This window comes from Schistocerca americana, chromosome 4, assembly GCF_021461395.2.
Source record: "Schistocerca americana isolate TAMUIC-IGC-003095 chromosome 4, iqSchAmer2.1, whole genome shotgun sequence".
Classification (NCBI taxonomy): Eukaryota; Metazoa; Arthropoda; class Insecta; order Orthoptera; family Acrididae; genus Schistocerca; species Schistocerca americana.
Genome location: NC_060122.1, coordinates 556,944,863 through 556,970,486, shown reverse-complemented (window position 1 = coordinate 556,970,486; position 25,624 = coordinate 556,944,863).

Sequence of the window (25,624 nt, the reverse complement as noted above, 5' to 3'; positions counted from 1 at the left end):
ATCCGCTCTCCTGGAATGCGGGTGGCATTCGCCGATAAGGGAGCGGGTGAAAACTGTGGTGGTGTGGCTGTTGAAGAGGACTAGTGCGCTGTACCCACGGCGTGCTAAACCTGGCAGCTCAGTTATTGATAGCTCTTGGTCAAGGGGCGGGACCGGTGAGCGAGCTGCATATAGCCTCCTCCCATGCCAGAGAGGCCGGTCCGGGGCAAGAGACGGGCCTCCATTTTTTTCACTCTCTAATTATTCAAAATGGCTGAGCATCAAGAGAGTGTTAATGCGTTAGATACTGGTGAAGTATCGAGCCTCGAGAATTTGTCTGTCGCTGAGTGTCATGCGAAATTCCTAAAACTACTTGATACGAGAATAAAAAACGGTAAGATAAGCAATTATGCTATCAATCATATAAGGGACTTTGTAGCCAACTGGGCAATCGCCCACTCTCAGTTAGAGGGTAGGGTAACTGAACTAGAAAAAGAAAATGAAAGACTCAGAGGTCAACCGGCTGCGGTTGCCAGAGCCCCAGTTGCCAAGGCACCGACAGCAAAAGAAACTATACAGGAGAACATCAAAAAAGTTGCTCCTACAGTGTTTATAAAACCTAAACCTGGCGATGACATTAAAGCTGTTAAGTCAGCATTTGAGAAGTGCATTGATCCTAAGAAGGATAAGATAAAGACAAACAATGTACATACTACAAAGAATGTGCTGATAGTAGAAACGGCCTCACAAGAGGACTGTCAAAAGATATTAAACAATGAACAATTAAGTAACAAAGTGAAGTGTGAACCCCCTCGCAAGCGTCGACCTTTGATGTGTCTGTATGATGTGCCTACATTCATGTCAACAGACAATCTTGTTGACGCAATATATACACAAAATTTTGATGTAAACATGTCAAGAGGAGAATTTGATGAACAGTTCAAGTTACGCTTCAGAGTAGGTCCACGTGAGAAGTTAACAGTACACCATGTGGTAGAAGTCTCGCCTGGTTTATGGAAATTACTAACGAGAGTGGGTCGGTTGTATGTTGGCTACTCTGCGTTGAGCATAAAAGATTACCTGGCGGTTCCACGATGTACTAAGTGCCAGGATATAAATCATACAAATAAGTATTGTACGCAACCCGATGTCATATGCGGCCATTGTGGCCTGTCTGGACATATTAAGAAAGGCTGTCCTAATAAGGACAAAGCAGGAGTACGTGTACCATGCAGAACACGAGGCCGTAAGTGTGGTGGACCTAAAGATTGTCCAACCCACCGGATGTTCTTGGACAGACTTATACAAAGAACAGATTACGGGGATGTTTAAAGTGGTACAAGTCAATGCAGTGCGCAGCCAGATGGTTGCACATGAGCTAAGGAAAGTGGCGGAACAAGAACAAATAGATGTTCTATTGATACAAGAACCGAACTCCTGTGCGGGTCGAGTCCCTGGCTTTCCCGCAACAGCACAGGTGGTTTCCTCGGGTGGGAACCCCATGAGTGCAATTATAATATTGGACAAAACAATTAAAACTACGATATTAAATCAATTCTGCACTGAGCATATTACAGTTGTACAACTTAATTTGTTGTCTTACAGTATGTACGTTGTAAACGTCTACTGCCAATTCAGACATGACATCAAGATTTATCTTGATCTGCTGAATTGGATACTAAGAGTTTTAGCCGGGCAGGCTATAATTGTAGCTCTAGATGCTAATGCTAAGTCCCCACTCTGGCACAGTGATGTACAGGACGGTAGGGGTGCGGAGCTTGTTGATTTGATAATGGAAACACACATGCATGTACTAAACTTGCCTGGGTACCCCCCGACCTACTCAGGGAGGGCGGGTGCAACATCAAATATTGATGTCACACTAGCAAGAGAGAGGGTAGCACCCCACGTCCATAACTGGCAAGTAAGAAAACACCTAACTGTCAGTGATCGTAACTGTATAACATTTGAAATAGCGACGACCATCGCAGATGTGCCAGGCGAGTGGGTGGAACGGTTCAATTATGCTCGGACAGACTGAGGCCGACTCGTGCAAGTGTTCAGTCCTCCTGAGTTCGGGGAGGACATAGGTAATATTGATGAAGCTGTGGAGGAGCTGGTAAGCTCCGTGCAAACGGCTATCACACTGGCTGTACCTCGAATAGCGAGATACATCTGCAGGGAGTCCACCCCATGGACCCCTGAACTGATTGTGCTCAAACGGTCGGTCAGAAGGGCGCGAAGCAACTATCAAAGGAGCTTTGCCCACGACGAACGACAATACCACCTGCGTATTTATCGTCGTCTGAAGCAGAGATACAAGGATCAGTTAGACATTACAAGGCGCCAATCCCGGGAAAGATTTGTGAACGATCAGCTGGGAACAGACCCTTGGGGAGTTCCTTACAAAATCGTTCGAGAAAAAATTAGATCGCGCATGATGTTGTCTACACTACGTGCTGGGGATGGTGACACGACCAATAATTGGGAAGAAACAGCAAGACTGCTGTTGGACACATTACTGCCAGATGACGTCGAGGACCAGGACTCGCACGAGCAGCGGGAAATACGTCAGGCGCTCTCGATTCCGTATCTTAACGATACAAACGTGTGCCCTTTCTCAGCAGAGGAGGTAGAAGCAACCATCAACACCTTTGCAAGGAAGAAGGCGCCTGGTCCTGATGGGATCCCTGTGGAGATCTTACAGGGACTCGCACACTTGGTCGCCCCGGCATTAAGTCGTATTTACAACATCTGTTTACAAAGGGGCTATTGTCCACTAAAGTGGAAAACTGCAGAAGTTGTAATTATCAGGAAAGGCCCTGATAAAGATCCAACGGTGCCGAAATCCTATCGGCCTATCTGTCTGCTGGATGTAATGGGCAAAGCATTTGAGAAGTTGCTGGCTGACCGTCTCCAGAGTCATCGAACTCTGCACGGTATGAGTGATAGGCAGTTCGGATTCCGAAAGGGTCACTCCACTCAGGATGCGATCAATGAGGTTTGCCGGATTGTTCACTCTGCGACATCGAAGTATGTTCTTGGCATTATGATAGACATCTCAGGGGCCTTCGACAATCTGTGGTGGCCGGCACTCTTCTCTCGCCTAAGAGAGATTGGGTGCCCCCAGCTGCTGTATGGCTGTCTGGAGTCCTACTGTGATGGAAGAACTGCTAAGATAACGGCTCCTGGAGCCGTCGTATCTAAAAGAGTATCCCGTAGTTGCCCCCAGGGATCGGTGTGTGGTCCCATTTTCTGGGATATCAACATGGAACCATTGTTGAACGTCCTGCAGGGAGAGACTGCAGTTCTGGGTGTAGTTGCTTATGCGGATGATCTCGCAATTCTAGTAGAAGGTGACACTCGCAATGTGATCGAAGACCGATCACGACTGGCTATTGAATTGTTAACCAACTGGTGTGAGAAGACTAAAATGGCTATTGCACCACAAAAATCGCTACATATGCTCTTCAAAGGCAACTTAAATAGGGACCCAACAGTCAGAATTAATGGCCAGGCAGTGTCGTGACAGAGATATGCCCGTTACCTTGGGGTATATTTAGATGAGAATTGGAGTTTCATTCCGCATATTGAGCAAATAACGACAAGTCCTTAGCTCTGTTCAATAAGATAATATCAATTGGACAAAGAAGGTTCCATCTGCCGTCAAAGGCAATAAATATCTATCATAACAGCATATTGGCACCAATAGTAGGGCACGCATCCAGTGTGTGGGCCCACAGGTTAGCTCTGGTTCGGCCTGCCGCTGCTGTCAGGCGAATACAGAGGAACGTTCTGTTGAGATGCATTGGAGCATTCAACACAAGCCCAACAGATGCACTGTTAGTAATTATGGGTCTATGTCCACTAGACCTGATAATAAGGCAGCACGCAGCCTTCTACTGGCTGCGCAAACAGAACATCGACATGGTGCAAATTATAATGGGCACTCCTCTTGTAAGCGTCAAATCCATCAGAGAAAAAATGCTTGACATTTGGCAGGACGAATGGGATGGGTCCAGTACAGGCCGCAGAGTCCATGGGTTTCTACCCACAGTAAGGGAAAGACTATAGAACAAGATAATGAAACCCTCACAGGGCCTAGTTCACTTGGCACGGTCCCTACCCCACGTACCTGCATAAAATAGGTAAAAGGCCAACACCGGAGTGTGACTGTGGTGCCCACACGGGATCGCCAGAACACACAGTGTTTGAGTGTCCAGTATATGAACAGGCTGTCTCAGTTGAGAGACAGCTTCTGCAGACAAGAGATATAAGTGATATACTAACAAATGGCGAATTGTTTAGCAAGTTTGCAAAATTTGTGAACAAAATCTCAAGGGAGGCCCAGCGAGCCTACTTTGGGAGAGGGTAAATGCGCTTCAGATCTAATGCACAATTGTAAATATGTAAATACTACGTTTGATTGAGTCTTGAATTGTAGTAGCTAGTAGTTGTAGTTAGATGAGTATGGTGGTGGGGGGAATAAAAGAGTGGTATAAATGGAGTGGTTTCTTCTAGTAGTAGCGGCCCGCCTCCACGTGGCTAGGGACGGGCAACTCTCTGGCAAGATTCCAGAGAGGCTAAGAGGCCGATCATTCATATAAAGCACAATATTGCGTAATAAATAGATAGTGTGCATGCATTAATAAACCACTTCTGTAGTACTAATAGCAGAGATAGTCTGTTTTAATACACCCACTCAAAAGTGTCAGAAAGTGGGTTATGCATGTTTCACAAATTTGAAAAATTGATAAAATTTGAAAAGTGCTTAGAGCCATTTGTACCCAGGAATGCACTCCACCGTAAACCAGAATTCTTGGAGGTACAACACCTACCTTGTTAGTCTCTTGTGAGACAGTTTAGCGGTCATCAGAAATTGCATAGCCCAGTGGTCGGTAAACACCCTTGTCGTTCGACCAAAAAGGTAGAATCGTAATTTGGTAAAAGCCCACACGATCGCGAGCGCCTCCAATTCTGTAAACAGATAATTTCTTTCACAGCCAGTGAGTGCTCGACTTGCGAAAGAAATAGTTTTCCAAGAGGATGGTCGGTGATATCTTTAGCTTGGAATAAAATATCGCCCAGGCCTGACAATGAACTGTCGGTCATGCCAAAGAAATCTTGCGATAGGTCGGGGTGTGCAAGAATAGGTGCATTGAGTAGCGTCTCTTTGAGTTTCGTAAATTCGTCTTGGGCCTGCTGGTCCCAGGTCCACAGGGCATTCTTCCCAATCGGAGCACAAAGACGTGGTTTAGAGTTCAAGTTTAGGTTCACAAAATGCTTGTAGAAATTGCAGTGTCCAAAAAAACCACATTATTGTTTTTTGCTGGTTGGAGTAGCGCGTTCCGCAATCGCACTAATTTTGTACGGGTCGGGTCGTATCCTGTCTGCAGATGCGATGTGTCCTAAGAATTTTATCTCTTTTCTACCGAATTGTGACTTGTCTAAGTTTCAAAGGCTTCCAATGAACCGTCCACCACTACATTGTGGTCACCCCATGACTTTTCTGTTACCAGAATGTCTTCCACATACAGAGTAACTCGCCATCGCTGATCCTCTGGAATGATGCTGTAAAGGCCTCTAATAAAGGCGGCTGATGAGATATTCAGCCCAAACGGAAGGTGTTAGAGCTGATACCAATTCCCATAACACAGTAACGCAGAGGGGTCAAGAATAATTTTCCAAAAGCTTGTACGTAAATCAATTGATGACAAGACTTTTACACCGGGGAACCGTTGTAAAAGATCGTCCAAGCTCCGTGTTCTGTCCGTTTCAGGTATAATAATACTATTCACCTGCTTTGAGTCTAACACTAATCGTGCAGACACGTCACGCTTTGGAACTACACGTAATGGTGAATTGTATGAGCTAACCGCTCTTTCAATCACGCTCTGGTCCAGCATGTCATTAATCTCCTTTCCCACTTGCGCCTTATACGTCAGTGGTATGGGGTATGACTTCACGAAGAATGGGTTGTGCTCGTGCATCCTAAATTGATATAGAAACCTTGGATCGCGCCAGGCGCGTCCGGAAATACCCGCGCATGACTCCGCAAAATGTGGTATAGCCTCTGTCGGTCAACTTCCAACGCACCGACGTCGGCAGTACACTTCTCCGCAATCTTCGCGAAAACAGCATCTCTGTGCTGCTCGTGCGATGAATATCTCAACCGACTAACGTAGTTGACAAGGATCTCCAGTTCGGGTTGCGATCTGGACCGAGTAAAAAATTTCAAGCAGCTCGCCTCAGATTCGTCGAGCAGGACGCATTCATTAAAAATAAGTACCGTAGTACCTTCCCCAATTTTAACCGACATGGTTCCTCCACCCAGGTCAATTACCGCCTAGTGGGCATGCATGAAATCATTGCCCAGAATTAGCCGGCCGTAGTGGCCGAGCGGTTCTAAGCGCTGCAATCTCGAGCCGCGCGACCGCTACGATCGCAGGTTCGAATCCTGCCTCGGGCATGGATGTGTGTGATGTCCTTAGGTTATTTAGTTTTAAGTAGTTCTAAGTTCTAGGGGACTGATGACCTCAGAAGTTAAGTTCCATAGTGCTCCGAGCCATTGCCCAGAATTGCTTCGACATTAAGGAGCGGCACGATTAAGAAATTCCATACGAATTCTCTCCCTTGACACTTAAACATACTCTTTCCGTAGATCGCTCCCCTCACCTTCATTCAGTGCAACGGAAGAGTGAAGAGTGGACCAATCCCCTACCTCATTTCACTCAGAATGTTGAACGGAGTCCCAGTGTCGATTACGCAAATAAGTGACACTTCTCTAATTGAGATTGTAACCACAGGGAAAATTTGGAAATTTGTGGTAAGGTCTTATGGGACCAAACTGCTAAGGTCATCGGTCCCTAAGCTTACACACTATTTAATCTAATTTAAATTAACTTACGCTAAGGACGACACACACACCCATGCCCGAGGGAGGACTCGAACGTCCGACGGGGGAAGCCGTGCGGACCGTGACAAGACGCCCGAGACAGCGCGGCTACCCCTCGCGGCGTAACAACAAGGCTAACGGCTGGAATCGTCACGCAAGTAGTTTCACGCAGTAATTCTTTCCTCATATCTTCCCTAGCAATAAGCCGCACATCGCAAATTTCCGTCATGTTTTGCCTGATGACAACGACCTCTGCATCCAACACACGTCATTGCGGCGACCGCGGTCTGTCATTCGGGCGATTGTGGCGGGGATTAGCTGACCTTATCTCAGCGTCAAGTCCCGGAGTAATGTTTTGATTTTTGGTGCCTGCCACGGTCGTTGCGGAATTGGTCGTGATTGCCGCAAGTGCGTCTAGTATCATTTGCGGCGTTTCGTTCGTCACGCCTGTTGTTCCCCGCGTCAGCATTCCGATCATTCCCACCAATACGCTGTCAATTCTCATGGTATGGCTGCTGTCGGTTGTCATGCTGATTGTTCCACCACGAGCGGTTTCTCCTCGTACTGCTGCATTCGCGACTGTTATCGCACGGCCTGTAATTACTTCGTGGGGCTTGCCCGCCGTTTGATGCACCCTCGCTCGCATCCTACTCCAGCTCTTGTAGGAAGTTTTTGAAAGATTCTAGAACATCCTTGCACCTACTAGCTAGGAGTATATGTCGAAAATGCGGTGGCAGCTTCGTGATACAAATGCGGATAAGCTCCGCCGCCCCATATGGATTGTACAGGAACTCTCTGTACCATGTCGTCGAAGAAGCACGCCGCACTCGTGAAGTCGGACTGGTTGATATTTGGTAGCATTATGACGCCATGTTTCACTTGGTCCTGGACAGCTTCTTGCCAGTAAGCCCAAAGAAATGCCTCACAGAACTCTGTGTTGCAGTTCTGCGCAACGGATCTCATTCGTAATACCGGTTCTCGTTCGAGATAGCCGCACATTAACTAGTGGCCACGTCGGGCGCAGCGAAAACTGGAATTGATCACCACAGGCTTTAGGATGAACTTCGTTCTTATCGTCTCTGAACACTTCAAATCGCTTGACGGCGAGGAAATTCTTATGGTCGAAATCGTGCGTTTCCTTTCTCGGCGAAAGCCCGCGAAAATTATCGTATTTCGTCTGTCCACACGCCACTTCGCTTTCGTGCCTGAGATCAAAGTTGTCCTCATGGCCCGAGTCTCTCTCCTCATTTTGTCGCCTGTCTTTTTTATTGATTCCTTCGCTCGCTTCATTACCTTTGAGCCGGTTCTCTAGTAAAGATACGCGCTCATTTAAGTTCTCAGTAGCCCCTCTTTGTCTCCTGTTGACTTAGAACTTCATCTGTTTCGTTTACTGGTGTTAGCACGGTTTGTTCACTACCCGCAGATGCACTTAGGTGACTCGCGCTCTCCGCAGGTTTTCCTAGATCGCGCTTCACCTTGGAGATTTCCTCCTCGCAATTTAGTTTCAGTTGTAGGAAACGCTCTTCGAGAGTAGAAATAGACGCAATGTTGTTATCTATCCTAGCATCAGCGGACCAATTGTCCACCACTCTCGAGCTTTTCAGCAACGCTAGCACTACTTCGTGTTCGTGTTGACACTGTTCCTTAAGAGCCTGAAAATCCTGCTCTGTTCGGTTACTGCGATTCTTCGCTGGACTTTGTCATGCGTACCTGAGTCGTCTCTATTATGTGGAGACGCTGTTCAATGCATTGAAAACTCGGCCCAATTTCAGAGATGATAGCTTCCTTAATGCTCGTTGTTATGTCTTGTAATTTGCCTTGTACATTAGCCAGTTGCTCGGAATTCGTCGACATCTGCGCTCCTAAATCTTCATTGATAGCGGAGATCCGGGCCTCTAATTGGTTATTATTGGTGGAGGTGTGCGCTCTAAACTACACTCCTGGAAATGGAAAAAAGAACACATTGACACCGGTGTGTTAGACCCACCATACTTGTTCCGGACACTGCGAGAGGGCTGTACAAGCAATGATCACACGCACGGCACGGCGGACACACCAGGAACCGCGGTGTTGGCTGTCGAATGGCTCTAGCTGCGCAGCATTTGTGCACCGCCGCCGTCAGTGTCAGCCAGTTTGCCGTGGCATACGGAGCTCCATCGCAGTCTTTAACACTGGTAGCATGCCGCGACAGCGTGGACGTGAACCGTATGTGCAGTTGACGGACTTTGAGCGAGGGCGTATAGTGGGCATGCGGGAGGCCGGGTGGACGTACCGCCGAATTGCTCAACACGTGGGGCATGAGGTCTCCACAGTACATCGATGTTGTCGCCAGTGGTCGGCGGAAGGTGCACGTGCCCGTCAACCTGGGACCGGACCGCAGCGACGCACGGATGCACGCCAAGACCGTAGGATCCTACGCAGTGCCGTAGGGGACCGCACCGCCACTTCCCAGCAAATTAGGGACACTGTTGCTCCTGGACTATCGGCGAGGACCATTCGCAACCGTCTCCATGAAGCTGGGCTACGGTCCCGCACACCGTTGGGCCGTCTTCCGCTCACGCCCCAACATCGTGCAGCCCGCCTCCAGTGGTGTCGCGACAGGCGTGAATGGAGGGACGAATGGAGACGTGTCGTCTTCAGCAATGAGAGTCGCTTCTGCCTTGGTGCCAATGATGCTCGTATGCGTGTTTGGCGCCGTGCAGGTGAGCGCCACAATCAGGACTGCATACGACCGAGGCACACAGGGCCAACACCCGGCATCATGGTGTGGGGAGCGATCTCCTACACTGGCCGTACACCACTGGTGGTCGTCGAGGGGACACTGAATAGTGCACGGTACATCCAAACCGTCATCGAACCCATCGTTCTACCATTCCTAGACCGGCAAGGGAACTTGCTGTTCCAACAGGACAATGCACGTCCGCATGTATCCCGTGCCACCTAACGTGCTCTAGAAGGTGTAAGTCAACTACCCTGGCCAGCAAGATCTCCGGATCTGTCCCCCATTGAGCATGTTTGGGACTGGATGAAGCGTCGTTTCACGCGGTCTGCACGTCCAGCACGAACGCTGGTCCAACTGAGGCGCCAGGTGGAAATGGCATGGCAAGCCGTTCCACAGGACTACATCCAGCATCTCTACGATCGTCTCCATGGGAGAATAGCAGCCTGCATTGCTGCGAAAAGTGGATATACACTGTACTAGTGCCGACATTGTGCATGCTCTGTTGCCTGTGTCTATGTGCCTGTGGTTCTGTCAGTGTGATCATGTGATGTATCTGACCCCAGGAATGTGTCAATAAAGTTTCCCCTTCCTGGGACAATGAATTCACGGTGTTCTTATTTCAATTTCCAGGAGTGTATGTGTATTCGCAAACATCTGCACCTCTAAATTTTCAACCATTTGTGCATTGTTCGCATTCATTAGCGCCTCAAATCTCGCCATGAACTGCTCCCAATCAGGTGAACACGGCACCTGGTTCGTGGCTATGCTGTTGACGGATACAGCAAATACATCGTCTGCACTCTGGGAGCTGTGTTGCACATTGTTCCTCAGAGCTTACTGGTAGTAGCTGTTGTGCAGTTTGTGAGGGTAATATTCCAGTAGCACCACTGAAGTCAGGTGCCCAGAACGAATCGTTTGATTCGCTAACACTTTGGAGAGCGGGAATATTGCTTAGTTCGTTCGCGATGTTTTCCGTTTCCCTAGGCGGAATTTCTAAGGAAGGCACGGTATTTTCCGTTTCGTTGCGTCTCGAGTTGCTCTTAGAGCGGCTACGCGTGTCCATCATTTTTAACTGACTAATTTCGCGCGCCAGTCACACACTACAAGAATAATGCTTGGTACGCTAATATTCTCATACGCTCCTAGCACCAAAATTACCGTGCGTTACGCGTAGACAAGAACGAGACTGCAACAATCTAACACAAATAATATCTTTCGCAGGCAAAACAATGAGAAATTACCTACACATGCGTAAAATATGTCCCCGGAAATTGATATTGTCACACCATCAAACTATCGGACTATGAATTAACAAACCAAAAATACACACATAAAATCAGAAATAAGACGAAAGAAATAACGCCGTATAGATCACAACGCTGATACTTGAAACAATGCAGAAATTGTTCAATTGCTAAAAGGAAAAATTTTTGATGAGTTAGTAGATTGACACATCCTACGGAACCTGACGTTTTCTTCCTAGGAAGAGCGTGAAGAGCGTACTCAGAGATCAGGGTCGCCATATGAAAGGTATATTTACAATTAAGGGGTATCTTTACAAATAATCTGAATATGCGGGGGTAAAGTATGGCCTCAGTACAAACTGTCGCGCAAACGGAATGCAGTAGGATGTGCCGTACATTCGAGCTGGGTGAAGCATGGAGTGGAATTTTTGCAGTGACAGCGTAAACAAAAATTCTGGCAAAAGAACATTTATTAGATCGGTAAAGTTAATTGCACACATGAATATGTAGAGTGAGTAATATGATGGTTGCTGTTCGCTGCAATCTATTGGTTCAAATGGCTCTGAGCACTATGGGACTTAACTTCTGACGTCCCCTAGAACTTAGAACTACTTAAACCTAACTAACCTAAGGACATCACACACATCCATGCTCGAGGCAGGATTCGAACCTGCGATCGTAGCGGTTGTGCGGTTTCAGACTGTAGCGCCTAGAACCGCTCGGCCACTACGGCCGGCTGCAATCTATTACGTCGCATATTAATTAAACCTAGAACTTTACTTCGGAGTCTCCTTCGAGGTCTATGATCTATTCACATGCAATTGAGAGACTAGCAAGAAGGAAAAGAACTAAAAACCTTCACCACAGCACACGTGGGTAGCAAGAGGGCTGGGTGAAGCATGGATTGGAATTTTAGCAGTGAGAGCGTAAACAAAAATTCTGGCAAAAGAACATTTATTAGATCGGTAAATTTAATTGCACACATGAATATGTATAATGAGTAATATGATGGTTGCTGTTCGCTGCAATCTATTACGTCGTATATTAATTAAACCTAGAACTTTACTTCGAAGTCTCCTGTGAGGTCTGTGATCTATTCACATGCATTTGAGAGACTAACAGGAAGGAAAAGAACTAAAAACCTTCACCACAGAACACGTGGGTAGCAAGAGGGCTGTTCCCTTGATAAATGAATAAAATTTCTATTAAAGCGAATTGCTGCAAAAATTAAGCATAAATAAGAATCACAATTAATTCAGATATTCTACAGCGGAAGATCACTGTGGCCTTGGCACTGTAAACTTTCTCATTAGATCACAACCACACGGTCCTCAAAACAAAAGCGTGCACAGAGAAAGTTATCAATTGAGACGAATTGCACGAAATTCATAAAATCATACGCAATATACATGCTTGGGCGAAAGGGATACTAAACAAAATGAAATGAATCACATAAACTCAACATGGCTCCACAGGTTTGATTAACAGATCAACTGAACAATAGCCTACACCGTCCCTGAATTTTAACGCGTTTAATATTCGCGAATTAGCAAGTAAAATTTGACACACGATAATAAACTATGAACGATGAAAGGAGTCACTTACTTTGACTAGCTTTGAAAACTTACATAAAACACAACACTAACTTCTCATTGGAAAGGCACACTTACCGCCAGTAGGTCCCACTCGTCTCGCGTCCCACGGAACACTCCACGAGCATTCGCTCTCCAACCAAAACCTCTACCCGTACATACGGAAGTGGCCAGAGGAACACCTATTGTGGTTCCAACCTACACAAAAGGTTCGTCGAATGCAAACAGAAACCTCTTTGGTACCTGGCACGTGTTTCCTACAGTTGGCTGTTCTGACACAGTGGCAGACTATTACACTCCCACGGATCTACACACTGAAATCCTTGCACACTCTCATTCATATAGTCAGCTGATCGGACAAGAAGAAGAAAAATAGATACATTGAAATATGGCACTTAAATGTATCAAACATGTGTGTGGGGCTCCGACAAGTACCATTAACCTAATGAAATGTTAAAACGAAATATGGATAGTACACTGTGGCCACCAAAAACACACTCAGCTGCTCAGTCTTTCCCCTTTTCTTATTTACATCCAGGGTAATAGGCTATTTGCACTAACAACTGAGGTGCCAGAGGCAAATAAATGAAGCTGTGTGGTATGGCAAAATCATGAAGAGAGACTAGTAGCGATACGTGAACCTACTCGTCAGACTCTCAGGCCAATATGAGCTCACATTGCATTAACATAGGCATTGAAATGTGGTGCTATATAAGAATACTAAAGATTGAGTGGGTAGATCGGGTAGCTAATATAGCTAATGGGCGGTACTGAAAAGGATTGGGGAGCAGAGAAATTTGTGGTGCAATCTGGTATAAAAGGGGGTAAAGGCACCTAACTGCGTAGTCATCGGTCGCCTAGAAGAAGCAATGGGTTGGTGGGACATATTCTGAAATACCAAGGGATCGCCAATTTAGTATTGGCGCTAAGTGCAAATGAGGGGGGGGGGGGGGGGGTGCGGTGTGGTAAAATTCGTATAGAGAGACCAAGAGATGAGTACAGAAAGCAGATTCAGAAGGATACGATTGCTGTAGTTATTCGGAGATGAAGAGGCTTCACGGGATAGAGTAGCGTGGAGGGCTGCATCAAACCTGTCTTCGGACTGAAGAGCGCAACAACAGGTAGTAATGTTGTGTTCACGGAGTAACACTGCGAGCTAAGGAGCGCTAGCTCTCTCACAGTTACATTTATGATGTTCGTTTATATATTCAGTAACACTCTTCAAGTGTTAATTGTATTATGTGGCACTTGTGCTTAAACCTTGCCGTTGATGGGGAGGCTTGCGTGCCTCAGCGATACTGATGACGGTACCGTAGGTGCAACCACAACGGAAGGTTATCTGTTGAGAGGCCAGACAAACACGTGGTTCCTGAAGAGGGGCAGCAGCCCTTTCAATAGTTGCAGGGGCGACAGTCTGGATGCTTAACTGATCTGGCCTTGTAACATTAACTAAAACGGCCTTGCTGTGCTGGTACTGCGAACGGCTGAAAGCAAGGGGAAACTACAGCCTTAATTTTTCCCGAGGACATGCAGCTTTACTGTATGATTACGTGATGATGGCGTCCTCTTGGGTAAAATATCCCGGAGGTAACATAGTCCCCCATTCGGATCTCCGGGCGGGGACCACTTAGGAGGACGTCGTTATCAGGAGAAAGAAAACGCGTTCTACGGATCGGAGCGTGGAATGTCAGATCCCTTAATCGGGCAGGTAGGTTAGAAAATTTAAAAAGGGAAATGGATAGGTTAAAGTTAGATACAGTGGGAATTAGTGAAGTTCGGTGGCAGGAGGAACAAGACTTTTGGTCAGGTGATTACAGGGTATTTATATACAAAATCAAATAGGGGTAATGCAGGAGTAGGTTTAATAATGAATAAAAAATAGGAGTGCGGGTTAGCTACTACAAACAGCATAGTGAACGCATTATTATGGCCAAGATAGACACAAAGCCCATGCCTACTACAGTAGTACAAGTTTATATGCCAACTAGCTCTGCAGATGATGAAGAAATAGATGAAATGTATGACGAGATAAAAGAAATTATTCAGGTAGTGAAGGGAGACGAAAATTTAATAGTCATGGGTGACTGGAATTCGTCAGTAGGAAAAGGGAGAGAAGGAAACATAGTAGGTGAATATGGATTGGGGGGAAGGAATGAAAGAGGAAGCCGCCTTGTAGAATTTTGCACAGAGCATAACTTAATCATAGCTAACACTTGGTTCAAGAATCATAAAAGAAGGTTGTATACCTGGAAGAATCCTGGAGATACTAAAAGGTATCAGATAGATTATATAATGGTAAGACAGAGATTTAGGAACCAGGTTTTAAATTGTAAGACATTTCCTGGGGCAGATGTGGATTCTGACCACAATCTGTTGGTTATGAACTGCAGATTGAAACTGAAGAAACTGCAAAAAGGTGGGAATTTAAGGAGATGGGACCTGGATAAACTGAAAGAACCAGAGGTTGTAGAGAGTTTCAGGGAGAGCGTAAGGGAACAATTGACAGGAATGGGGGAAAGGAATACAGTAGAAGAAGAATGGGTAGCTCTGAGGGATGAAGTAGTGAAGGCAGCAGACGATCAAGTAGGTAAAAAGACGAGGGCTAATTGAAATCCTTGGGTAACAGAAGAAATATTGAATTTAATTGATGAAAGGAGAAAATATAAAAATGCAGTAAATGAAGCAGGCAAAAAGGAATACAAACGTCTCAAAAATGATATCGACAGGAAGTGCAAAATGGCTAAGCAGGGATGGCTAGAGGACAAATGTAAGGATGTAGAGGCTTGTCTCACTATGGGTAAGATAGATACTGCCTACAGGAAAATTAAAGAGACCTTTGGAGAGAAGAGAACCACTTGTATGAATATCAAGAGCTCAGATGGAAACCCAGTTCTAAGCAAAGAAGGGAAGGCAGAAAAGTGGAAGGAGTACATAGAGGGTTTATACGAGGGCGATGTACTTGAGGACAATATTATGGAAATGGAAGAGGATGTAGATGAAGACGAAATGGGACATAAGATACTGCGTGAAGAGTTTGACAGAGCACTGAAAGACCTGAGTCGAAACAAGGCCCCGGGAGTAGACAACATTCCATTAGAACTACTGATGGCCTCGGGAGAGCCAGTCATGACAAAACTCTACCATCTGGTGAGCACGATGTATGAATCAGGCGAAATACCCCCTGACTTCAAGAAGAATATAATACTTCCAATCCCAAAGAAAGCAGGTGTTGACAGATGTGAAAATTACCGAACTATCAGTTTAACAAGTCACAGCTGCAAAATACTAAAGCGAATTCTTTACAGACGAATGGAAAAACTGGTAGAAGCCGACCTCGGGGAAGATCAGTTTGGATTCCGTAGAAATATTATAACACGTGAGAGAATACTGACCTTACGACTTATCTTAGAAGAAAGATTAAGAAAAGGCAAACCTACGTTTCTAGCATTTGTAGACTTAGAGAAAGCTTTTGACAATGTTGACTGGAATACTCTCTTTCAAATTCTAAAGGTGGCAGGGGTAAAATACAGGGAGCGAAAGGCTATTTACAATTTGTACAGAAACCAGATGGCAGTTATAAGAGTCGAGGGGCATGAAAGGGAAGCAGTGGTTGGGAAAGGAGTGAGACATAGTTGTAGCCTCTCCCCGATCTTATTCAATCTGTATATTGAGCAAGCAGTAAAGGAAACAAAATAAAAATTCGGAGTAGGTATTAAAATTCATGGAGAAGAAGTAAAAACTTTAAGGTTCGCCTATGACATTGTAATTCTGTCAGAGACAGCAAAGGACTTGGAAGAGCAGTTGAACGGAATGGACAGTGTCTTGAAAGGAGGATATAAGATGAACATCAACAAAAGCAAAACGAGGATAATGGAATATAGTCAAATTAAGTCGGGTGATGCTGAGGGTATTAGATTAGGAAATGAGACACTTAAAGTAGTAAAGGAGTTTTGCTACTTAGGGAGTAAAATAACTGATGATGGTCGAAGTAGAGAGGATATAAAATGTAGACTGGCAATGGCAAGGAAAGCGTTTCTCAAGAAGAGAAATTTGTTAACATCGAGTATAGATTTAAGTGTCAGGAAGTCGTTTCTGAAAGTATTTGTATGGAGTGTAGCCATGTATGGAAGTGAAATATGGACGATAACTAGTTTGGACAAGAAGAGAATAGAAGCTTTCGAAATGTGGTGCTACAGAAGAATGCTGAAGATAAGGTGGGTAGATCACGTAACTAATGAGGAGGTATCGAATAGGATTGGGGAGAAGAGAAGTTGGTGGCACAACTTGACTAGAAGAAGGGATCGGTTGGTAGGACATGTTTTGAGGCATCAAGGGATCACAAATTTAGCATTGGAGGGCACCGTGGAGGGTAAAAATCGTAGAGGGAGACCAAGAGATGAATACACTAAGCAGATTCAGAAGGATGTAGGTTGCAGTAGGTACTGGGAGATGAAGAAGCTTGCACAGGATAGAGTAGCATGGAGAGCTGCATCAAACCAGTCTCAGGACTGAAGACCACAACAACAACAACAAGTAACACGTAAGGAAACAGTAACGATTCTCTGTACACTTGCAGTGCCAGATGACTGGCCTGTCGAAACAGTAGTGGCTCCCTACACACATTGCTTTAATTGTAGTATGTAGTAAGTCACGGAACAGTAATTATTCTCCATAGAGCCACAGTGCCAAGCGACTGGCTTGCCTAAACAGTAGTGATTCACCATACACCTACGATGTCAAGTGGCTAATCTGCACAAACACATTTGCTTCGTCGTGTCCGCGCAGATTTCGATTGAGTTCAGTTAACCAGCATGAGCTTCGCGATTTTCCAGCAGATGATAGGCTGTGCACTTGCAGGGTGCTTCAAAAAGGATTTTACAACTTTGAAAAGTCATAAAAATTAATTCATAGCACCTACAGAGGTGGTAGTAGCGTTAACTTGTAGGGAAATACATCAAACTTTGTCTCACGTAGTTCGCTAATGCCGAATCGCACCGTAAGGAGCGCTAGCGGCAGTTGCGTTTAAGATAGCTGCCTTTATTGGACCCGAGCGTGTTTTGGTTTGAAGAATGGAAGTCGGCGACAACAGTTCAGCATAATTTCCGTACCAAGTACGCTAAAGATCCTCCTAGTAGGCCTACAATTTATGAGTGGCATAAATATTTTGTAGCAACAGGGTGCTCGGCAAGATATGGGAAATCATCAGGTCGTCCAAGTTCATCTGACGACGTCGTTGAGCGAGTGAGACAAAGTTTTGCATTTGAAAACGTACAGATTGACGATCGTACAAGCAATAAAAGACACTGATAAAATTGCTGACAAGAAGTTCTGTGTGGATAAGTTAAATCGATTACATAAGAATAAACATTTCTTGGACAAAAGCATCTTTTCTGACGAGGCGACTTTTCACTTAAGTGGCTAGGTTAACACACGTAACTGTTGGATTTGGGTGAGCGAAAATGCACATCAAACATTGTTACATGTTCGTGGTACCCCTAAAGTGAACGTTTTTTGTGCATTGAGCAATAACAAAGTGTACGGCCCCTTTTTTTCCCGTGAGATAACCATCAATGGGATAGTGCACCGGGAATCTTTCAACAATTTTTGAGACCACAGATCGATGAGGATGGCCAAGAACGAAATGTTTACTTCATGCAAGATAGTGCACCACCCCACTATCTGGCTGACATCTAGGTTTTTTTTTTTTTTTTTTTTTTTTTTTTTGAGGGTGGAGGTATTCATCAAGAATATCGTGTTTGTACCTCCTGTGCCGGCTTCTCAACCTGAACTTAATTTACGCCGCCACTGAGCAAGTTAGATCTGCAATGCGACAGGTAGTTTGGGAAGAAATTGACTTCCGATGGGATATGTGCAGGACAACCAGCGGAAACCACACACAATATCTTTAGTTTAAGGTAAGAAAACCTGATGTGTTTCCCTGTAAAGTAACACTAAACACAACTATATATCTTCTTTCAATAAATTTGTATGAATTTTTAAAGTTGTGAAGTCCTTTTAGAAACACTCTATATCGTAACGAGTGTAATGAATCCTACATAGAACGCAATTTGGGATCTTTCGGTTTGAAATTTTGAAGACAAACTTCAACAAAAAACGTAAAAAATGGAAATGCCATGTGGTTAGAACCTCCCATATGGTAGGCCGTTCGCCTGGTGCAAGTCTTTCGAGTTGACACCACTTCGGCGACTTGCGTGACAATGGGGATAAAATGATGGTGATAAGGACAACACAACACCCAGTCCCCGAGAGGAGAAAATCTCCAACCCAGCCGGGAATCGAACCCGCGGCGTTAGGTACGACATTCCGTCGCACTGACCACTTTTTTTTTCTTTTTTTCGTTTTGTTCGGTATTGTTCGTTGCGTTTGGGTTGGAGCCCACGTCACAAGACATCCGTACAAGTTGATCGTTGATGCCTTTACTCAGTTTTTTTTTTTTTTTTTTTTTTTTTATTACAGAGGGCGAGCAGTATAAATTGTCTAACGTCCAAATATTTGATGTCAAATCAGAATGTTCCACCTATTGCAATTTTTTTCTTACAAAATACACACTCAATACGACATAAACCTTACTAGCTATATACTCAATATTTTATAAACCGACTCACATATCAGTCAATTTTTTTGCTTGAAGGGAGATCTTGGCGATCTAGTAACCAAATGCCTGGTCGCGAGCGTTAAAGGATGCCACAGCACGGGGTAAAATTTGAAAATACGCTCTTGAGATGCTTGGAATTTGCTGTAAGGTTTGGAAAGTGATCGGACGATCTTAAAGTAGCCAAATGGCACGTGATATTCATTAATGGTTGCTGTGCTACAGGCAGCAATTCTAAAATACACTCATGAGACATCTGGAATATGCTGTAAGGATTTTGACGACAATCGGACTATCTTATGGGAGCCAAATACCACGGCTCGAGCATGAACGATGTAATGTTACCGCTTCTTCATCGTTTCCCTTCGCTCGGCGCGACGGCGGTAAATCATGCGAAAATGTCGCCGACAGCGGCCGCCCTCGCTGCGCCCCGCATGTACTCGAGATAGTCTAACTCGGTTTGACCCCTCAGCCCGAGATAACCCGGTTTGGTAACTCAAGCTGACCTGCTCTCTAGTAATGATTGACTATGTGTATGTGGAAGAGAGGAGCAGATTCAAGGTGTGGACGTATTTCGGCTGTTGTTGAAGCACCAAAAATTGTAGCACCAATCAAAAATATTATCTCAAAATCTCTCTCTTTCGTTTACCAAAGTATACTGAGAGGTAAATTAATACTGTTACGAATAACATACGCTCACTTTACGATGGGTAGTTATACATTCAGGCATGCAAGAAAATGTTTAAAATTTCCATTCACTCGTAGTGTCTCCACAACTTCGGCTATTAATGAGAACTGCAAAATATTGACCACCATTTAATGATGTTCTCAGTGTATAAAAAATGTCCGCACGTTTTCGGATTGCAGATAAGCAATCGACAACTTTTTAAATATGGCGTACTTAGTTTCACAAAAGGTATGGGCCTATTACCGGTATATTTTTGCGGTTATCCATAGTAACAGTAATCACTATTGTCGTGTACAAACAGCCAAGAAATTATTAAAATTAGCACGTCATAAGAAGTTTAAGAAAGCAAGGAAACGATCTAGATTGCATTAGGCAACATTATGTGGCTATAAACGAAGAGATAACTATAATTTTTTACGGCTAAAGTAAAAGTGTTTTGTGACCCAATATGTAGTATTCCTTTTTAGTAGAGTTTTCTTTTATTTTCAGTCCCCAGGAGCAAGCAGTGGCTTACAAATATGAGAACGGCCGACCTTTTGAACAAGGATACGCAGTATCTTACAAGAATATTAGGATTTGTGCTCTCCATTTTGAGGCATATCAGTTCGTGACAAATAAGAAGAAAATAGTGTGGAATGCAGTGCCAGTATTCTATGATGTTCCAAACCAGACATCATCTGTTTCACTCCAACACAAATTGCCGAACAGATGCACTGCGCCAGTAGAGAAAAAGTAGAAAGCATCGTGCTTAGTGGATGACATTGTTGGAGGTGAACCGAGAGCTTCAGTGGTGCCGTAATTACAGACTCCAATACAATTGGTCACCTGAAGATGCATTTGAAACATAAAGCTTAAAAAGTACATGTACCACCCTAGAACTACGAGAAAAAAGTTGAGTACAGAAAATACGACTAAAGACAGGAAGAGATGATAGGGTGTCAGCATCTTACAAAGAAAGCCTTGTACCCTGTTTTGAGCCAAGTTATAGTGCCGATCAAGGGGAAATTTGGGCTTCGATTTGATAATAAAATAAAGGTTTTTCCTCTGTATATGTTAATTGAAGTACACATGCATATAAATATGTATTAGAGCATTTTCATCTTCCACTAGTTAGAACTTTACAGAAATATGTGGAAGGTATAAAACTAAAATGTGGCTTTTTTTAAACTCCCGTCGCCGGTGGGGATCGGCCTTGAGTCATCCTGAGATAGTCCGTTGTGATAACACTGTGTTTCGGATGGCACAGTGGTCACCGCACCTGCCTTGTAAGCAGGAGATCCCGGTCCGGTACACATTTTCACTCGTCGCGCCGATTTTGTGTAATGTCCTGATGCAGCTGACATTAGTAATCCCCTTCCTTTCTCCCTTCCTCCATCTTCAATTTGCGCATAAATACATTTATTTTCATTTTCTCTACTTCCTGTAATAAACTGAGCGAACAGTTTCGGAGCACCCTGTAGAGTGACATTAACGGGAGGGAGGAGGATATTACTTTAATTACAGTTTCCTATTCATATTGGAAAATTCACCATCACGTTGAGTGACTAGGAAATATTGAAGCAATGGCATTAAAAATAGCCATTTCTCAGTTTGTATCATACCATTCTTCTGTTACTACAGACTAGCGGCTGGGAGCACTAGCATCAGCTGTCAGTAGGTTGCACGTTTTGCCCTACAGACCTTCGCGACTGTCTGTCTTAGAATGTCACAAAATGTACAATACAATCACAATGTATGATAAACTACGAGGGTTGTTTTTTTAAGTAAGGGCCGTTTTTATTTTTAAAAAAAGATACAAATACTTTTGTAAAAAAAAAACTTTTATTTTCTGATTCTACACACTTTTACCTATTTTTCCACATAGTTGCCTTGTTTATTTAAGCACTTGTCATACCGTATAACTAAGTTTTTAATTCCCTCTTCAAAGAATTCGGCCGCCTGCTCCGACACCCAAGAGTTCACGGCCGCTTTCACTTCATCGTCGTCATTGAAGCGCTGCCCGCCCAGATAGTGTTTCAGGTACCGGAAAAGGTGAAAATCGCTAGGAGCAAGGTCGGGGCTGTATGGTGCATGGTCCAAAACTTCCCAGCCAAAACAGTCAATCAAATCTCGAGTCTTTTGAGAGGTGTGAGGCCTAGCGTTATCGTGCAGGAGCAAAACTCCTTTTGTCAGCATGCCGCGCCTTTTGTTTTGAATTGCTCTGAGGAGCTTCTTTAGAGTTTCACAGTAGGCATCTGAGTTGATTGTCGTTCCTCGTGGCATAGTGTCCACTAGCAAAACACCGCGCCGGTCCCAGAACACAGTTGCCATAATCTTGCGCTTTGACAGCGTCTGTTTGGCTTTGACCTTGACGGGTGAGGTTGTGTGTCGCCATTCCATCGATTGTCGCTTGCTTTCGGGAGTGATAAATGGGATACCCATGTTTCATCTCCAGTGACAATTTGACGCAACATGTCATCCCCTTCTTCCTCGTAACGAATAAAAAAGTCCAATGAAGTGGCAAATTTCTTCCCTTTGTGGTCCTCTGTGAGGAGCCTGGGTACCCACCGAGAACACAGTTTCTTAAAGTTTAGGTTTTCAGGCACAGTTTTGTACAAAACCGATCTTGAAACTTGTGGAAATTCCAAAGAAAGAGTGGAAATCGTGAATCTTCTGTCCTCACGAATCTTTGTTTCGACTGCAACCACCAAATCATCAGTTATCACGGAGGCCCGGCCTGAGCGTTCTTCGTCATGGACGTTTTGACGGCCATTTTTAAACTCTCTAACCCATTGACGCACTTTACCTTCACTCATTGCATTCAAGCCATAAACTTCTGTTAACTGACGATGAATTTCTGCAGCTGATAGGCTTCTCGCGGTCAAAAAACGTATCACTGACCGTATCTCACACGCGGCGGGCGATTCAATAATCGTAAACATTATAAAGTAGCACAGCAATGCGTACACGTCAGCTACAGAGCTGCAACTTGCATCAGTGTGAACGGGAAGGATGTCGGCAAGTGGCGCGGTGGCTTGTTGCGGCGTCCGCGCGAACTACAGGGCTATACGCGCGAACGGCCCTTACTTAAAAAACAACCCTCGTACATTCGAATGAATTAAGCGTCTGCTAGACAGATATATCCAGAATGATACGAGATGGTTTTCGGGATGTAACATTCCTGAGCGTTGAAAACGCTATCCTCTACGACCGAAGTCCCCACCAAGCCATCATCATTGGGAAAAGCGAAGCACTGGATAGTGAATACATAGAGATGGACAATATCATCATCAAGTTTCATGGTCGCAGCTTGACATTTTCGTGGTGACAAAACCTTCACTACAGCAATACTAACAATACCACTTGTGAAACTTTATAAGACCTTCTGAGGAATGCAATCGATCGCTTGTGAACAACACGTGGCTACAACAGTCCGTATGCATTGCACCGAAATGAGCAGAACGTAGCCCAAAATCTACTTTTCTTAGGTTTCTTGTCTGCCCTTTTATACCCTGCAGAGGAAACTCCTTCAGAGTTTCTAGCCATCACACACTATAACACTCACCACAATTTATGTTGTACAACGGTTCAGCAAGTAATTATTGCCGGCCGCGGTGGCCGAGCGGTTCTAGGCGCTTTTGTCCGGAACCGCTACGGTCGCAGGTTCGAATCCTGCCTCGAGCATGGTTGTGTGTGATGTCCTTAGGTTAGTTAGGTTTAAGTAGTTCTAAGTTCTAGGGGACTGATGACCTCAGATGTTAAGTCCCATAGTGCTCAGAGCCATTTGAGCCAAGTAATTATTACAAACGCAAGAACATGATGTTCCGCACATTTTCATTGTGTTTCAATCGGCAGCAAACACCTCAGTAAACCTTTTAATATTAATATCAAAATAAATTGATTAAATTTACTCCATGAGCCACAAAGAACTACCTAGAAAACATGTATGTGTCGTACACCAGGCTATACCATTCGCTTTCACATACTTTATCTGAAATTGTGATATATTTAGACAGGCACACAAACGGTAACATCTCTTAGCTCAATGAAACGAAACCAATCTGTTGTTCTATAGGTGTGTTCAAAAAGTAACAGGGTTTTTTAGCATAATTTTATTTATTCGCCTGCACCAATGTATTCCATTCAAAATAGTTTCCACTTAATTCAGAGCTTTTTCCAGTCCGGAAAAAATTCTAGAACTCAATTTCTGGGGTTACCTACAGCTGTCTTAGCGATGCTTTCTTAATCTCATATGTGCTCGTAAAAAGATGGCCCTTTTTATTTATGTAGTGGACATGACTGCAATTTTGTCAACTTTCCCCCTAAGCAGTCGAAAAAATTGTTGTTAATGTGCAAAAAAAACTTGTACTTATTCTTCGAAACTCTTCATTTTCCATGCAGTTGGATGAGTCTTGCATTCCTGGTAATGATGCTTTATTGATGGTTGTAAACTCAAAATTTACAAAAAATAGTATTCCCTTTAGCAACTTTGTTGCAAATGCTACTGAAGAAGCACCACCAGCGGTACGTCGGCATCGTGGATTTATTTTTTACTGGAAGGAAAAGTGCCTAACCTTCCTGTATTTATTGTGTGGTACACAGACAACATCTTGGAAGAAAAGTAAGTATAGATCTCCATTTATCATTGACTATAATATTTCGAGACATAAACAAGATCAAATCCAATTCAAAAAATTATAAAATCTTTGAGTACTTTGCCATAAGAATAATATAGATTTCATCAGCTTACTTTTGCACACAGGAGTTCTGTGGCTGTCAAAGAGTACATCTTTCGCTCGTTTTATAGCGTTATATGATAGAGTCATACAATTTTTTGAAAGTAATAACGATACCAATCTGTCGTAATAGTTAAAAAAGTATACGATGGTTTTACGAGGAAAAGTGACAGTAGTTTTGTAATTTTTTTTCCACAGGGAGTTCGGTTTCTGAGCACATGTGTGGAAGAGATCTCTTAGGGCTATCAGAGTTAATGCTGTTATAGATAGATGACGTCACGTTCCTGATTGTCTTGCTTCTGGTTGGGCTCACATTTTACTTGAGCTTACGCCGTCGTCAGTGATGGTGTTGAGTTTTACTGTCGGGATGCCTTCTCCCTCTCTTGGAAAAATAGGGGGAGGGACTGAATGAGGTAATATCCACTAAGGCACGGGCATCTGAGGTGGTCACAAATGAGTGAGTGATACGGCTAGAGAAATTTTTGTATTTCACAACTCACTATGTCGAAATTCATTTCATAGTTAACACAACATTGTTTGGGTGGTTATTTCACTATTACTATGCATGGACTGAGGAAAATATTGTGTCACTTTACACCCGCTTTAGTGTGTTTAATGCGGAAGCAATAGCTAGTTAAAACTGTGTAATGTGCGAACACAGTTTTATGTTTGCAAGCTTCTGTCAAAGTGACTGTTAGTTCAGCAGTATTTTACAGAGACATGTTCACATTTTAAAATACCAAAATACAGAATCTTAAGCGAAACAGGACTTTCGATTTACTTAATCACGAACATACATATTTCTCTTTTATGATTGAAGACTTGTTGAGTACTGGCTTGCTCACACACATTGCACAGCTGCGTGACTTGAAACGTGCTCACATGCATTGCACCCTGCGTGATTCATTTAATGTTTAATATCTTAGTAAAAAGCTTCGCGATTTAAGTAGCGCAACGGCAGCGTTGAGCTACGTCACAGGTAGGGTAGCGAAGCAGAGCTGAGCTTCGTTATCTTTATTGTGCTGATGTTCGCCTCCGCTAGCTGAGTGGTCAGCGTGACAGATTGTTAATCCTGCGGGCCCGTGTTCGATTCCCGGCTGGGACGGAAATTTTCTCCGCTCAGGGACTGGGTGTTGTGTTGTACTAATCACCATCATTTCATCCCCATCGACGTGC